Below are 18,047 nucleotides of genomic sequence, written 5' to 3'. Positions count from 1 at the left end.
AAATTATTTGGAGGTGGTGGAGGTGATTAAGTGTTATACACCAGAAGCATCTTAGGAACTTGTTCCCCAGGCTCTGCTACTTTACCTCTATACACAGCAGGATGTCATTAAACTGGAGAGGGCTCAAGAAAAGATTTATGAGCATATTACCAGGACTAGAGGGCTGAGGTTATAATGGGAGGTTGGTTAAGCTAGGACTTACTATTCATCTGTAACCAACAGTTATTTCCTGGAGCATACAAGGCTGAGCGGTGACCTTACAGGAGTTCAGAAAAGCACAAGGGATCTAGATAAGGTGAGTAGCCGAAGTCATTTTCCCAGGGTAGGGAAGTGATTTAGAAGGGATCTGAGGGGCAGTTCTTTTCACACAGAGGCTGGTGAATATATGTAACGAGCTGCCAGAGAAAGTGGTAGAGATGAGTACAATTGCAGTGTTTAAAGACACATAGACAGATATATGCATGGGAAAGGTTTATAGAATTGAATTGAATTGACTTTATTTCTTACATCCTACACATATATGAGGAGTAAAATTCTTTACGTTAAGTCTCCGTTTAAATGTGCAATCATAGTAACTTATAATCATTTATAATAAATAGAACAGTTAATGTCACATAGAAATACACTCAAATCAGTGCGGGTTAATCAGTCTGATGGCCTGGTGGAAGAAGCTGTCCCAGAGCCTGTCAGTCCTGGCTTTTATACTGCGGTACCATTTCCCAGATAGTAGCAGCTGGAATAGATTGTGGTTGGGGTGACTCGGGTCCCCAATGATCCTTCGGGCCCTTTTTACACACCTGTCTTTGTAAATATCCTGAATCATGGGAAGTTCACAACTACAGATGTGCTGGGCTGTCTGTACTACTCTCTGCAGAGTCCTGCGATTGAGGGAGATACAGTTTCCATACTGGGCAGTGATGCAGCCAGTCAGGATGCTCTCAATTGTGCCCCTGTAGAAAGTTCTTAGGATCTGGGGGCCCATACCAAAATTTCTCAACTGTCTGAGGTGAAAGAGAAGCTGATGTGCTTTTTTCACCACACAGCTGGTGTGTACAGACGTCGTGAGAACTTAAAGCTGTTCACCCCCTCAACCCCAGATCCATTGATGTCAATAGGGGTTAGCCCGTCTCCATTCCTCCTGTAATCCACAACCAGCTCCTTTGTTTTCACGACTTTGAGGGAGAGGTTGATTTCTTGACACCACTGTGTCAGAGAGATGACTTCTTCCCTGTAGGCAATCTCATTATTGTTTGAGATTAGGCTAATAAATGTAGTGTCATCGGCAAATTTAATTAGCTGATTAGAGCTGTGGGTGGTGACACCGTCATGGGTATACAGGGAGTAAAGGAAGGACTTAGTACACAGCCCTGAGGGACTCCTGTGTTGAGGGTCAGAAGGGCAGAGGTGAGGGAGCCCACTCTTACCACCTGCTGGCGATCTGACAGCTGCACAAGGCAGGGTGAAGGCCGAGGTCTCTGAGCTTCCTGTCAAGCCTGGATGGAATTATGGTGTTGAATGCTGAACTGTAGTCCAAGAACAGCATTCTCACATAAGCAACCTTCATCTCCAGATGTGCAAGGACAGTATGTAGAGCAGTGGCTATTGTGTTGTCTGTCGATCGGTTGTGTCGATAGGCAAATTGTAGGGGGTCCAGCTTGGGTGGTAACAAGCTGCAGATGTAATCCTTGACAAGCCTCTCAAAGCACTTGCTTATTATTGTAGTGCGACAGGATGCCAGTCATTCAGACATGTTACCTTGGTCTTTTTTGGTACAGGAACAATGGTGGATAATTTGAAGTAGGAGGGCACTCTACACTGGGAGAGGAAACGATTAAAAATTACTGCAAACACACCTGCCAGTTGTGCTGCGCACATCCTGAGTACTCGCCCTGGGATGCCGTCTGGTCCCGCAGCTTTGCGACTGTCCACTCGTTGGAAACACCTGCGTACCTCAGCCTCAGAGATGACCAGGTTGCAGGTTGTTGCGGTGTCTTTCCTCAGAGGCTGAGAGTTAGCGACATCGAACCGCGTGTAAAAGTGATTGAGCTCATCTGGGGGAGAGGACGCGATGTTGGCGGCACCACAAAGTTTGGCTTTGAAGTCTGTAATGGTATGCAACCCTCGCCACAAGTCACGTGTGCTATTCGTTGTCAATCTTGACTCAATCTTGTCCCTGTATTGTTGTTTCACAGCCTTGATAGCTTTGCGCAGATCATAGTTGCTTTTCTCAAGGTCCTGCTGGTAACTGGGACTAGCTCAGGTAGGCAACGAGGTAACCGGGACTAGCTCAGGTAGGCAACGAGGTAACTGGGACTAGCTCAGGTAGGCAACCTGGCCTGCATGGATGAGATGGGCTGAAGGGCCTGTTTGCATACTATATAAACAGCACGACTCTATGAATCAGAATCAGGTTTAACATCACCAGCATATGTCATGAAATTTGTTGTTTTTCAGCAGCAGTACAATGCAATACATAATAATAAGTAAACTATAAATTGCAAAAAAGAAACATATCTATATATAAATTAAATAAGCATTGCAAACAGAGCAAAAAAAATTGACGTGGTGTAATCACAAACAAGAGAAAATCTGCAGATGCTGGAAATCCGAGCAACACACACACAATGCTGGAGGAACTCAGCAGGCCAGGCAGCATCCGTGGAAAAGAGTACAGTCAACATTTCAGGCCGAGACCCTTCATTAGAACTGGAAAAAAGAGAGAGCAGTCAGAGTAAGAAGGGGAGGGGAGCGGAGGAAGAAACACAAGGTAATAGGTGAAGTGGAGTTGGGGAGGGAAGGGTGAAGTAAAGAGCTGGGAGGTTGATCAGTGACAGAGATACAGGGCTGGAAAAGGGGGAGTCTGACAGGAGAGGACAGAAGACCATGGAAGACAGAAAAGGGGGAGGAGCAGCAGAGGGAGGTGATGGACAGGTAGGGAGATACAATGAGAGAGGGAAATAGGAATGGGGAATGGTGAGGGGGGGGTGCATTACCAGAAGTTCAAGAAATCGATGTTCATACTATCAAGTTGGAGGCTGTCCAGATAGAATATGAGGAGTTGCTCCTCCAGCCTGAGTGTGGCCTCCTTCACAACAGTAGAGGATACCATGGACTGACATGTCAGAATGGGAATGGAAAATGGAACTAAAATGGGTGGCCATGGGAGATCCCACTTTTTCTGGTAGATGGAGCACCGGTGCTCAGCGAAATGGTCTCCCGATCTACGTCGGGTCTCACCGATATACAGGAGGCCACACCAGGACCAGGTAGTGTACAAGGGTTCATTGTCCATTCAGAAATATGATGACGGAAGGGAAGTAGCTGTACCTAAAATGTTGAGAGATTGTCTTCGCTCTCCTGTACCTCCTCTCTGAAGTAGTATTGAGAAATGGGCACGTCCTGGGTAATGGGGATCCTTATTGATGGATGCTGCCTTTTTGAGACATTGCCTTTTGAAAATGTCCTTTCTGCTGGGAAGGCTAGTGCCCATGATGGAGCTGACTGAGGAACTCAGTGGGCGGAATTAACTTTCTAACCGGTACATTTTTGGAATGTGAGAAGAATCTAGAACACTCAGAGGAAACCCAGGCACTTCACGGGAAGGATGAACGAGGTTCTTACAGAGGCTGCTGGAATTGAAACTCTAAACTCTGAAGCTCCGAGCTGTAATAGCGTCGCACTAAACACTGCGTTGCCATGGCGCCCAATTCTTTAGGCTTCTATTGTCCAGATGCAGATTTTTGACCTGAAACATCTGCGTTTCCTTCTCCCCCCAACCCCCATGACACAGATTCTGCTCAACCCTCTGTGTTCCTCCAGCAGATTGTTTGTTGCTTCACATTACTCCTATAGAGCAGGAGTTCCCAACTTTTTCTATGCCATGGACCAATCTCATTAAGCAAGAGGTCCGTGGACCCCAGGTTGGGAACCCCTACTATAGAGTGATAACTAGAATTTAAGTTCAAATTTAAAAGCAATAGAGGAGTTTATAACGAGAGAAAATGAGGAAATAAAAGCAGACAAATGGCAGAGGTGGGGTTTCTGTGCCTTTCTATTCCAACAGCAAGAGATTCTTTGGGCTTTTAGTATTCTGTTGTGGAGCCCTTTTCAATTTCCTCAGTGTCAACTTTTGCCCATGCTATCATAGGCATCTTTCAGAAAATTGCAAAGCGTCATTATGGGGTGGGTTTGAGGAGGATACAGCAACCCGCTGTCTCAGGGCCAATAGAACAGAACAATTGATACAACATCAGGCTAAGTGCTTCCGTTCCACTGACTGGAGTTAAGTGGGAATCAATATTATGCAGCGGGCTGCAAGTATCTTCCAGGCTTGAGACTATATGAAGTATGTGACTACAAACGAGGTTCTGAGACATCAATTATAATAACAGTTTTGATTTATATAGCAGCTTTATTGTAGCAAAATGTCCCTGGTCTTTTCATTGAAACGTTATCAGTCAATACTTGAAGGTATGCTTTCTGAAGGGATATTATTTGAGGTGGTTCAATGCTTGGTCAAAGAAGTAAATTTTAAAGAACTTTTTGAAGGGGAGAGAGAGAGTTTGAGGGAGGAAATTCCAAAACTTAGGACACCAGATAGCAATTGATGGCACAATTAAATTCAGGAAAGCTCAGAGAATTAGAGGGAACTGGCTATCTCAGATACCTAGAGACTGTCCACTTCCCTCTACAGGTGACCTGTTGAGTTTCTCCAGCATTTTGTATGTCGTTCCAAGATAAATGTTCTCTTTGAAGGGAGTTCAGTGAAACCTCCACTGACTGCTCCCCCTCTGTGATCCCTGCTGCTCTCCAACTCTTCAACCACATGCTCAGCCAGCTTATACTCCTCCTCTTCACCCACCACCCACCACCTTCACATTCTGGCTGCTTCACCCTTCCTTTCCAATCCTGATAAACAGTCTTAACCCAAAACGTTAACCATTTATCCCTATCCATAGATGCTGCCTGTTCCTCCAGCAATTTATGTGTGTTGCTCCGGATTTCCAGCATCTGCGGAATCCCGTGTTTATACCTGGGATGATTTTCAGGCTGAATGAGATCAGGGTTAGACAGAGGAGGGTGGCTGGGATTGATTTCTCAGAGATGGATGAGAATTTTGAAATGATGCTAAACCAGAAGCCAGTGTGGCACAGGGGTGTGGGGTGAGAAGGTTTAGGTCAGAAGCTAATCTGTTGTCCAGACAAGGCCACAGCTAAAACTCAACAGGTTTTGAATATGAGATATGAAAAGTGAAATAGATGCCCTGTATGAAGATTGTATGCTTTTTTTTTTCAAAATAGGAACTATGGAATGTATTTGTAAATGTTATGCATTTAGGCATGCGTATGATAGAAAAATGGTGGGCTATGAAGTAGGGAAGTGCTGGATTGATTTTAGGTTAAAAGGTCAATACAACATTGTGGGCTGAATGGCCTGTATAGCGCTATAATGTTTTATATTGCATACTCAGTGGCCATCTTATTAGGTATAGGTGTGGAACGCAGTGTGGCCTTCAGCTGTTGTAGCCATTAACTACAAGGTTCAATGTGTTGTACATTCAGAGATGCTCTTCTCCACACCACTGTTGTAACCCAAAGCTATCTGAGTTACTGTTATCTTCCTGTCAGCATGAACCAGTCTGGCCATTCTCCTCTGACCTCTCTCATTAACAAAGAACTGCCATTCACTGGATATTTTTTAATGTTTTTCACACCATTCTCTGTAAACTCTAGAGACTGTTGTGTGTGAAAATCCCAGGAGATCAGCAGTTTCTGAAATAGTGAAACTGCCCTGTCTGGCACCAACAATCATTCCACGGTCAAAGTCTCTTTGATTGCATTGCTTCCCTCAGGAAGGGCTAGGGTGAGTTCTGATAGTTCATTGTGTTTATTCTGATAGGTCAATGTTAGTTCATTGTAGTTCATTGTTTGGTCTGAACAACAACTGAACTTCTTGACCACGTTTGCATGCTTTTAAGCATTGAGTTACTGCCACATGATTGGCTGATTAGATATTCGTATTAATGAGCAGGTGTATAGGGGTACCAGACAAAGTGACCACTCAGTGACTGTCTAAGTGGTGATTAAAGAGGAAATCTTCGCCCACGTGTCTCAGCCTCCCTTCCTGCATCAGGCTTCTCGTGCGCGTCTGGTGGAGGTTTCCATATCATTTTGGATGTGAAGGGGATTGAGAGATACCTGCTGAGTGCATGAGAGTGGTGCTGATGTCGAAGGTCAGCTGTGATCTCATTGGATAGCAGGGTTGGCACAAGGGGCCAAGTAGTTTACTGCAGCTGCTGTAACTTCAAACCTGTGCTGACTCACCTGCATGAACCCTCTTTCATCAAAGCATCAGTTTTAATATTCCTTCCCATTTCTCTGCAACCTCCTCCAGTTCTGTGAACCCTCCAGCACCTCTGCACTCCTCCATTTCTTGTCTCTGATCATCCATGATATCTACTGCTCTATTCCCTTCAGAAAGCAAGGTGCCAAACTTTGAAATTCTTGCCATAAACTCTCTCTCTTTATTTTCCTCCTTACAACCTCACTTTAGACATCAATGCTAATGTGTCCTTCTCTAGCTAGATGTCAAATTTTGTTTGATGTTTTCTGGTAGTGCCTTTATGTTTTCTTTCCATGATACATGTGCTTACTTTTGGCTTTGTTGTCAGACAGCACAAAATAGGCCCTCTGCCACACCTAGTCCACACAAACCAGAATGTCTGTCTGAAATCAGCCCATTTGCCTGCTTTTGGCCCTCCAGACCAGGGGTTCCCAACCTGGGGTCCGCTGACAGTGGCATAAAAACGGTTTGGAGCCATGCTCTAAACTAAGTTGAGTTCACTGCTGTACGTACAAGTACAGTACCATGTATGCACAGGTGCCACGGTAAACTTTCCTGTAACCTTTCTTGTCCATGTACCTGCCAAAACACCTTTCAAATGTTTAAATGTCAGATCACCTTTATTTTTCGCCCATACATCGAGACCTACAGTGAAACGTGACATTTGCGCCACATCAAATCAGCGAGGATTTTGCTGAGCAGCCCGCAAATGCCACTGAGTTTCTGATACCAACATAGCATGCAGGGGATCCTAACCGGTAAGCCTTTGGGATGTGGGGGGAACCCTGAGCGCCTGGCAAAAACGCACACATACAAACTCCCGACGGACAGCGGCATGAAGCGAATCCCAATCTTACAGCTGACTGCTGTGAAGTGCTGCACTAATCATTGTATCTGTCTCTACCACTTCCTCTGGCAGCTCGTTCCTTATCCCCACGAGCCTCTGTGTGGAAAATTTGCCCCTCAAATCCCCTTTAAATCTTTCCTCTCTCACAAACCAATGTCCTCTAGTTTTAAACCCCTCTACCCCATGAACATTCATGCTGTGCACACCCCTCATGATTTTATAACCCTCAGATCTTGCATTCCAGGTTTTAAAGTCTCCAGTCTCTCCTTGTAACTCAAGCCCTCCAGTCCCAGCAAGCATCAACATAGCCAGAGGGAAAGGAGGCAAAGCACTGGGCAAAGGCAGAAAGAGCCAAGTGGTACCGTAAAGTGCTCCATAATAACATTCTAGGGCACTGTAGCATAGTGCATAGGGATAGTGATTAGCATAATGCTTTACAGTACCAGCGACCTGGATTCAATTCCCACCATTGTCTGTAATGAGCTTGTACGTTCACTCTGTACCCATTTGGGTTTCCTCCGGATGTTCCGGTTTCCTCCCACAATCCAAAGATTTGCCAGTTGGTAGGTTAATCAGCCATTGTAAATTGTCCCATGATTAGGCTAGGATTAAATTGGGGACTGCTGGGCGGCACCACTCGAAATGCCAGAAGGGCTATTCCAAACTGTATCTCAATAAAATGAAATTAAAAAATAAATTTCAGTGCCAGTGATCGGAGTTCGATTCCCTCTGCTGCCTGTAAGGTGTTTGTACTTTCTGTCGTGACTGCGCAGGTTTCCTGTGGGTGCTCTGGTTTCCTCCCACATTGCAAAGGTGTACAGGTTAGTAGCTTCATTGGTCACATGGGTGTAACTGGGCAGTGCGGGCTCGTTGGGCTTGAAGAGCTTGTTACCGTGCTGTTTCACTAAATAAAAACAAAATTAAATTTACTAAAATTGCTGTTGCAGCGATATCAGCTCTCTTACATTGATACCAGGTGCCTTAATGATCCCCTGGTGTGAAGAAGAGCTCCCATGCTCCAGATTTTAATAGATGCACTGAAAACAATAACGTGGAACGGTTCCAGGACAGTGTAACTGCAGCAGACAGAGGATGTGAAAACTAAAGAAACCCGCAATGCATCTTTTGTAAACTTATTCCCACGAGTCATTAGGAGTGAGCCAGAAACTTGAGGTATTGTAACTTTCAAAGTCAAGGTAAATTTTATTATCAAAGCACAGACACGTTACCAAAATGCCTTTTCTTGTAGGCATTTACAGGAAAATAAATAAATACAGCAAAAATTTTAAAGATCTATACATAAGTGGCAGATGAATGAAGGAAAACTGAAGGGCTATATGGATTGATCTTGGTGTAGGTTAAAGGGCTGGCACAACATTGTGGGCTGTGCTGTACTGTTTTACGTTTTATGTTCAATATTCAAAAAACAATGCCTGACAAGTAACAAATGTGCAAAAGGAGACAAATTGTGCAAATTAAAATAAAACTGAGAACATGAGTTGTGAAGAGTCTTTGAGAGTGAGAGCATAGGTTGTAAAATCAGTTCGGAGTGGTAGTGAGTGCAGTTATCCAGAGCATTTGTGAAAAAGATTGGTGACACACAGCTTTGCTGTAGACCAGGCACCACAGGAGAGTTGGTAGCATTTCAGTAAAGTTTCTACAATTATCTGTGGGCTGATCTACAAGGCTGCAGAAGATCCTATTTAGTGTGAACTGAGACATTGTCTAGTCTGCCAGGCAGGTTCAATCATAATCTCCACTCTCAAAGAACACAGGGAATTTCATCCCATGGTCATCTTAAGAATATGCTCAAAGCCCAATTATCCATCATCTGAAGACCATGAAACCAGAAAAGGAGGCACAAATGGTTCATGAGGGTGTTTGATATTTGAAGTAATAGCGTTACATTAACTATCACACCCTATTTGTATTGGGTTGTGGCTCCCCAGGAAGGGGAGCTACCAGTGAGGAGACAATCGCCTGCTATAGAGTGGTTGGAGATGGGTTCAAGATTAATTGGAATTCAAGATTCAAGACTGTTTAATGTCATTTCCAGTATACAAGTGTAAAGGAGAACAAAATAATTGTTACTCCTCATCGCAAAAAAAATCACAATAAGAGCACAATAATTCCCTCTTACAATTTAAAGTGGTTCATAGGGCTTACATGTCTAAATATAAGCTACCTCGTTTTTATTCGGATTGTGGTGAACTAGATATACCTGTCTGGACTGCTCCTGTGGCTCCTCCCACAGACCCCTGCTGACTGCTCCTGTGGCTCCTCCCACAGACCCCTGTATAAAGGCGACTGTGGCCTGTTGCCCTGCCTCATTCCCCAGGATGTAGTGTTGTTCATTCTTCAAGTCAATAAAAGCCGATACCTCGCTTCCTACGTCTCAGCATGAGTTATTGATGGTGCATCAATTTTATTGACTGGAAGTTAAAGCATGGAAACCATTTTACACCCAGAACATTTGGATTTGGACCCCCAGGACCCTGAAGCAACTCTTGCCTTTGAACTCTGGCTTGCATGCTTCCAATCATACTTGGAGGAGGTTCGTGCCACTGACCCCGCTGTTAGGCACAGACTCCTCACGACGCTCATGTACCGGGCATCTCGTACGCGTCTATTCCGGGGGCCTCGCACACACGCGAGGGATCCCTGACACCTCCAGTTGGGCCAGAACCAGCCCACTCTCCGTCTCCGGTGCAATCACCACCTCCGGCACCTGTACCATCACCACCTCCGGCACCTGTGCAATTGCAGCCGGAGCTACGTAGATTGCAGTGAAAGATTCGACCACCTGATAGACTTAACCTGTAAATATACTTGGGGACTTTTTTTAAAACAAAGGGGGGGTGAATGTGGTGAACTAGATATACCTGTTTGGACTGCTCCTGTGGCTCCTCCCACAGACCCCTGCTGACTGCTCCTGTGGCTCCTCCCACAGACCCCTGTATAAAGGCGACTGTGGCCTGTTGCCCTGCCTCATTGCCCAGGATGTAGTGTTGTTCATTCTTCCAGTCAATAAAAGCCGATACCTCGCTTCCTACGTCTCAGCGTGAGTTATTGATGGTGCATCACGGATATATCTCCTTTCTGTGATAGATGTAATAATGGAGAAGCTTCATTAATTCACATGCTCTGGACATGTCCGAGCCTTGAAAGATACTGGAAGGGAGTACAGTATTCCAGACTTTCTCGATACTTTTCATGGTAAATTTTAAGCCTAACCCTTTTACCCGATTTATCCAAAATAAAAGACTTTATTTTGGAGACACCTGATTTGCACATTTTGGCTTTTACTTCTCTTATAACTAGAAGGGCGCTCTTGCTTAAATGGAAGGATGCTGTTCTGCCTACTCATGCTCAATGATTACGGGATGTTATGTCATGCTTAAATTTAGAGAAGATCAAATGTGCAGTTATTGAATCTAGCCAAGACTTTTAGACATTGTGGGGACCATTTTTGACTTATTTACAAAACCTTTGATTTGTTGTAAAATACAGATGGTGGCTAATAATATATTTTATTATATGATAAGGGATTTTTCTCCTTTTTTTCTTGCTTTTCCTAACAGCTCTGACTTTGGTAGTGGGTTTAGATTTTTTGTATGACAAAATTATTATATTTCAATATTACAATTTAATTTAATTTTTATGAATACAGGGATTTGTGATTGTAACTGTATTTTTAATACAATGTATTTGGTACTATTTATTTTGTTTCTTTTGACTAATATATCTTCTTGTACTCTGTATTCCTCTATGCAGAAACTAATAAAAATATTGAAAGTGAAAAAACACAATAAATATAAATATATATGATAGCTTATATAGATACAGTAGATTAATTGTAAGTCCATAAAGTGTCACTAGGCACAAGAGTGTCTAGAGATATGGTGACTGACTGGAAACGATAAAGTAGTGGTGGTTGGGGTTGTGGAGGGGTGGGTTAGTGGGTGAACATACTGATCAGCCTTACTGCTTGGGGAAAATAATATTTTTTGTACCAGCCAGGCTGTGAGAATGAGTAGGTGTCAGCAGGAATCTCCACAACGTGTAAGGTTCACTGAAAACTACTGCTTTGTGCCTCTGCACTCTTCAGGTAGGTATTATTCGCTTGAGTTGCCCACAGGAACACCGGGTGTTAGCATGTAAGTTTAGCAAATATTTAGCCAACACGTGGAACTGGAGACCTTGTTGCAAAGAAGGAATGGTGTTTAAAAGAAAGGTGAGGGTTACAATTGTACAGGATGAAAGGGTTACAATTGTATCAGATGTAGTTAACAAACATACAGTGTGCAAATGAAACCACGGTGCAAGGGCTACAATTACTGTATATAGGGCGTGAGGTTACAACTGAACAGAATGCAAGGGTTACAATTATACAGGGTGTAAAGGTCACATTTACCTTCCGAAATGATATCAATAAGATTGAAAGAGTGCAGAGAAAATTTGCAAGATTTGAGGACCTCAGACAGAGGAGATACCTGATACAGGAGAAGGCTGAATAGGATAGGACTTTATTCCCTGGTGAATGAGGGAAGATTTTATAGAAGTATACAGATTATAAGGGATATAGATGGGGTGAATGCAAAGAGGCTTTTTCCATTGAGTTTGGGTGAGTATAACTAAGTTAAGGATGAAGGGTGAAATGTTTAAGGGGAACATGAGGGGAAACTTCTTCACTCAGAGGGCAGTGAGAGCGTGGAACGAGCTGCCAGTGGATGCAGGTTCAATTGCAACATTTAAAGGAAATTTGGATAGCTATATAGACGGGATGGGTATGGAGGCCCAAGTGGTGGCTGATAGGATGAGGCAGAATAACATTTCGGTAGGGCTAGATGGGCCAAAGGGCCTGTTTCCATGATATAGTATTCTATGACTCTTTTACTCTATTGAGGGTGTAAGGCTTACAACTGTTACAGAGTTTAAGGTTACACCAGGAGTATGGCATACATTAACCTCCACAACTTCTGCCATTTCCAAAGGGATCCTACCACTAGACCCCCTCCTCATCCCCCCCCCCCCCCCGGTTTCACAGGGATCGTTTCCTCCGTGATTCTCTTGTCAGTTCATCCCTCCCTCTCAGCATTTATGCCTACGGGCAGCCTCAGTGCCACACCTGCCCATACACCTCTTCCCTCATCTCCATTCAAAGCCCCTGGCAGTCCGTCCAGGTAAGGCAACACTTCACCTGCAAAGCTGCTGGTGGGTCATCTATTGTGTCCAGCGCCCCTGACGGAGCCTCCTCTACATTGGTGAAACACGTCGCATATCGGGGGGCCATTTCGTCAAGCACCTCCACACCACCCGCCGCAAGTGGGAATTTCCAGAGACCAAATGTTTTAATTTTCACTCCCATTCCCAATCCACCGTGACAGTCCGTGGCTTCCTGTTGTGTAACAAGAAGGCTACCCTTAGGGTGGTCCTGCAGTCTTAGTTTCACTGAGTAATCATCAGTAGCCCACTTAAGTCCCACTACTGATTAGCTGTTCTCACAGAGGACAACAAATGTTGGGTTTCCTTGATTTCCTTAATCAAAGAGAGCAGTGCGGCTATTTCCAAAGCACATTACACAGAGTAGTCAGACATGTGCCCTGTGAATATGTTACTGGAGGGTTATGAATATTCAGTCCATGAGCAAAATTTTCCAATAAAAATCATTCACCTCATAAATATGCCAAATTGTTGCATGTTATGTGTGCTCCCAGTGGCACTTTGCAATCAGAGGGAAGTGCATCGCTGGGAAATATTAACCTGTTTTCAGCTTCCTTACGGATCACTGCCTAAGGTCACCCTCAACTGACAAGCTTACTTTGGCAGGAGACTTTACTGCCTCCCTATGTTACCTTGAACAATCCTATAACTGCACCGGGCAGGGCTGTGGAGAGAGTGAAAAGGGTCAGGAAGTTATCCATGCCTCCAAGGAAGAGTGGGTCTTAGGGAAGTGTCTCAGACCTCAACAGGACAAGATCCTCTGGGCAAACTGCTACAGACAAGGTTGGATGGTCAAGATTTCCAGTGACGGAGACCACCTGCATTCCTAGTTTCCAGAAGCAGTCTTCAAGCCTTTTAGTCTACCCACCTTAAACACACCAGACCAGATAAAATATTCTGCCACACTACCACCCTCTACTGATGTTACTTTTAATGCAACAGCATATTACATGAGGAATTTCACATTGTTTGTCAGTGATTTAGATAATGGAACTGATGGCTTTGTGGCAAAGTTTGAGGATGATACAAAGATAGGTGGAGGGCTAGGTGGTGCAGAGGAAGCAATGCGGTTGCAGCAGGAAGACAATTGGAAGAATGGGCAAAAAAGTGGCAGATGGAATACAGTGTTGGGAAATGTATGGTAATGCATTTTGGTAAAAGGAACAATAGTGCGGACTATTATCTGAATGGGGAGAAGGTTCAAACATCAGAGGTGCAGAGTGACTTAGGAGTCCTCGTGCAAGACTCATAGAAGGTTAATTTACAGGATGAGTGTGGTAAAAAAGGCAAATGCAGTGTTGGCATTTATTCCATGGGGAATAAAATATAATAGCAAGGAGATAATGCTGAGCCTTTATAAGACTAGTCAGGCCACACTTGGAGTATTGTCAACAGTTTTGGACCCAATATCTCCAAAAGGATATGTTGTCATTGGAGAGGGTCCAGAGGAGGTTCACGAGGATGTTTTTGGGAATGAAGGGGTTAACATATGACAAGGGTTTGGCAGCTTAGGGCCCGTACTCACTGGAATTTAGAAGAATGTGAGGGGATCTCATTGAAATCTACCAAATGTTGAAAAGACTAGATAGGGTAGAGAAGAGGTTTCCTGTGGTGGGGGTATCCAGAATTAGCGGGCACAGCTCCAAAATTGAGAGGCAACCCTTTAGAACAAAGGTAAGGAGGAATTTTTGTTAGACAGAGTGGAATGCTCTGCCACAGACTATGATGAAGGCCAAGTATGTGAGTATATTTAAGGCAAAAGTTGATCATTTCTTGATCAGTCAGGGCATCAAAGGATATGGCGGAAAGGAAGGTGTATGGGGTTGAGTGAGATCCAGGATCAGCCATGATGGAATGGCAGAGCAGACTCAATGGGCTGCATGGCCTAATTCTGCTCCTGTGTCTTGTGGTCTTATGGAATCTTCCAATCTCCTCATACCATCTAAAATATCAGCTGAAATATCCCTCGGAAAAAAAAGAGAGAGACAGACAGACAAATAAAAAGAGAGACAGAGACAGAGAAAGAGAGAGAGAAAAGATTAGGAAGTGTCACCATGCTTCTGACACCAACATAGCATTTCCACAACTTACTAGCCTAACTTGTATGTCTTTGAAATGTAAGAGAAAGCAGGAGCACCCAGAGGAAGTCCATGCAGTCACAGGGAAAAAGTACAGACTCCTTATAGGCAGCAATGGAATTGAACTCTGATCTTACAGCCTGTGTTGTAAAGCATTGTGCTAACTGCTGTGCTATCATGTGGGAGAGAGAGAGGGAAAGAGTGAGATAGAGAGAATCGGAGAGAAAAGGAGAGAGGGAAAAGAGAATCAGAGAGAGAGAAAGTGAGAGAGAAAGAGAAATATGCTGAATGAAACAGAAAAATAACCTCCTCCATCCTCACTGTTCAGATCTGGTCAAGGCCAGACCAGCAACCAAGCAAAACCAGAAAATGCTGGGAATGCTCAGCAGATGGAGGAGCATCTGTGAAAAGAGAAACAGCCGAGGTTATGCCCTAATAATCAGAAGCTAGGAATCAAACAGAGAAGTGGGAGATTTAGATGTAACCAAAGGAACAGACCAAGGTGCATAATACAGTACATATAACTCACACACAACACAGTACGTATAACTCACACACAACACATAAGGAGAGACAATGGCAACTCCTTTGCTTGCATCTTCAGAAACAGCTCTATTTTTACCTTTAATATCTCTATTTTTCCCTTTCATGGATCTTTTGAAGACCCTGACCTGGAGTTACACGTTGACTTCGGTTCGTTGCGGGAATGGGAGCTGCTCTAGAGATTTCACGACTGACCATTATTCGACATGCCAAGGATGCAGCCTAAGAGGTTAGCTCACCTTCAGAGTTCTGGGATCTCATGGCTCTGGAGAAGGGTGGACCGAAGGTCAGTGTCCTGGCAGGAAATCGGTGTGCATGGGAGACAGAAGATCTCTGGCTATGTGCCCAGAGACCCGAGATCAGAGCTCAGAAAAAGCAACGCAACGGACTTTTACCATCATAAATCAGTGAGTTCTTTGTTACGTCTCCCCTCTTGCTGTGAAACAGAGACACCTCTTTCTCCTTTATTAGGGAGAAAGAGAGCCTGTGGTATGTCGAATACCGGGTGAACACATAGTCTTTGGGGTAACTGCAAGTCTGTGTCTTTGCTGTTGCTTTGCTCACGCTTGAGGTGGTGGGTGCCGATGCTTTTGTTTTGCCAGTGGGGGAGGAGGGATCATTGCTTTGCTGCTGCATACATGTGGGAGGGGGGAGCTGGGGGGAGTTTGGGGTTCTAACATTTAACTGTCGTTCATTTTTTGGGGGCACTCCTCTGTTTTCATGGATGGTTGCCAAGAAAAATCATTTCAGGATGTATATTGTATACATTTCTCTGACATTAAATGTACCCTTGAAACCTTTAACATAATATTACCATTAATATATTAACAGATAATAAAATATATTCCAGATAGATTAATATTTAGGATAAGGTGCATTTTGGACACAAGTCAAAAAGTTAAACAGTCTAACACTAGCGGACTTCTTCAGTGACTGCGCTAATCCCATGTTATTCTCCCTACAAATCACACACTCTGATTTTATCACTTATCTATATACAGTTCTGTACAAAGGTCTTAGCCACCCTAGATTTTTTATATGGTTTCATATGGTATGGCTTCCACAGAGCCCTGATCTCAATATCATCTGGGATTGCCTGGAGAGACAGAAGCCAGAGAGACAGGCAAAGTCTGCGGAAGAACTGTGGCAAGTTTTCCAGCTGATTATCTGATAAAACTGCACAACAGCACAACTAAGAGAATTGATGCTGTTTTAAAGGCAAAGGGCATTCACATCAAATATTGATTTGATTTCATTTTTCTCTGCTTACTGTTCTTTATAACAATTTTTGTTCATTAGAAACTTTTCATTTCCTTACTTTTAAAGCATCCTTGCTTTACAGATTTTTTTTTGCATGTGCCTAAGACTTTTATACAGTACTGTGCAAAGGGTACTTTACAGTGGTGAAGTAATATGCCAACTTGGACACCTTTGGGATGTGGGAGAGAAATAGAACTCAGAGCACACAGGGGAAGTCACACAGGGAGAACAGGGATGAAAGAAAAAGTGAGGGCTATGTGGGAGGGAAGTACTAGATTGATCTTGGAGTAGGTTAAAAGGTCAGCACAACATTGTGGCCAAAGGGGCTGTACAGCACTGCGCTGTCCCATCTGCAAATGGTCCAGAATGCCACAGCCAGGCTCCTGACAGGTGCCCGGAAGAGGGACCATATTACTCCTATCCTGGCCTCCCTCCACTGGCTGCCAGTATGGTTCAGAATTGATTTTAAGATTCTCCTGTTTATAAAGCCCTAAATGGGCTACCCCCCCCCCCCATATCACTGACCTTTTAACCTTTATTCTACTTCCAGGTCCTTCAGGTCGGCTGACTTGGGGCTCCTGGCTGTCCCGCGACTTAAGCTCAGGGGTGGCCGCGCCTTTGCTGTTGTAGCCCCTAGACTGTGGAACAGCATTCACCTCCCTGTCAGATCTGCCCCCTCCATCGACTCTTTTAAATCCAGGCTCAAAACTTACTTTTATTCACTAGCGTTTGAATCCTGATGTGGCTGATTTTTGGTTTGTGCCGAAGCCCTTGTGTTGTTTCTTTTGTGCCAATAAGCTGTTTGCCTTGTTGGTTATGTCTGTGTTTCTTGTATTTGTGATCTGCTCTGATCTGTACAGCACTTTGGTCAACGTGGGTTGTTTTTAAATGTGCTATATAAATAAACTTGACTATTCTATGTTCTAGGTTAAGAGGAAATCTCCACACAGACAGCACTCAAGGTCAGGATTAAACCTGCATCTACAGTGGACCTGCCCGGCAGAAACGGGCATAGAAGTACAAGTTGAGAAGATTGCTTAATGTCATCTCCAGTCAACAGTAAAACAAAATAGTTGTTACTCCAGATCTGATGCAGCACAAAAAATAACACAATAAAATAAAGAACACTATAATGTAAAAAACAAAATAAATATAATACATATATAACTTATACGCATAGATTGATTGTATGTCCATAAAGTGACGCTACGCACATGAGTGTCTGTACATAAGGTGACTGACAGGAAATGATTAAGTAGTGGTGGTTGGGGTTGTGGAGGAGTGGGTTAGTGGGTGGAGATGTTGATCAGCCTTATTGCTTGGGAAAAGTAACTGCTTTTGAGTCTGGTGGTCCTGATGCTACTTAGCCTCCTCCCTGATGGGAGTGGGACAAGCAGTCCATGAACAGGATGGGTGAGACCCTTCATGATGTTAATGTCACTTTTCTGGCAATGTGCTGTATATACGTCGTTGATGGTGGGTAGGCTGTTGCCAGTGATGCATTGGGCAGTGGTAGAGCCTCCCTGACCACCGCGGTAGAGCTTCTGTATCATGCAGTGATGCAGCAAATTAGGATGCTCTCTACCACACATCGAGAGATGAATGAGAACAGATGAGAGGCAATGAAAACACTGCTGGCAATGTGAGGTACAAAACACCGTGAGTCGACCTTTGTCATCAATAATCTCTGGGTTCCTGCTCCTTCTTGAGGGCTCTTTCGATTCTAAGTGCATTCAGTTTAAACACATAAACTA

General features: G+C 44.0%; 1 protein-coding gene and 1 long non-coding RNA gene across 2 annotated transcripts in view; one reads left to right on the top strand and one right to left on the bottom strand.

Annotated features, from left to right (window-relative positions):
* The window catches only part of poln (polymerase (DNA directed) nu), a 293,465-nt gene that overhangs the window by 101,273 nt on the left and 174,145 nt on the right, over window positions 1–18,047 (bottom strand). The gene's annotated exons all lie outside the window — the stretch shown is intronic.
* On the top strand, window positions 222–17,415 carry LOC140728884 (uncharacterized). The gene is made up of 3 exons (XR_012099199.1): window positions 222–295; window positions 15,154–15,440; window positions 17,221–17,415. It is a non-coding gene; the product is annotated as an uncharacterized lncRNA (long non-coding RNA).

Source organism: Hemitrygon akajei, chromosome 6 (genome assembly GCF_048418815.1).
Source record: "Hemitrygon akajei chromosome 6, sHemAka1.3, whole genome shotgun sequence".
NCBI lineage: Eukaryota > Metazoa > Chordata > Chondrichthyes > Myliobatiformes > Dasyatidae > Hemitrygon > Hemitrygon akajei.
This window is presented reverse-complemented; position numbering and strand designations above follow the sequence as displayed.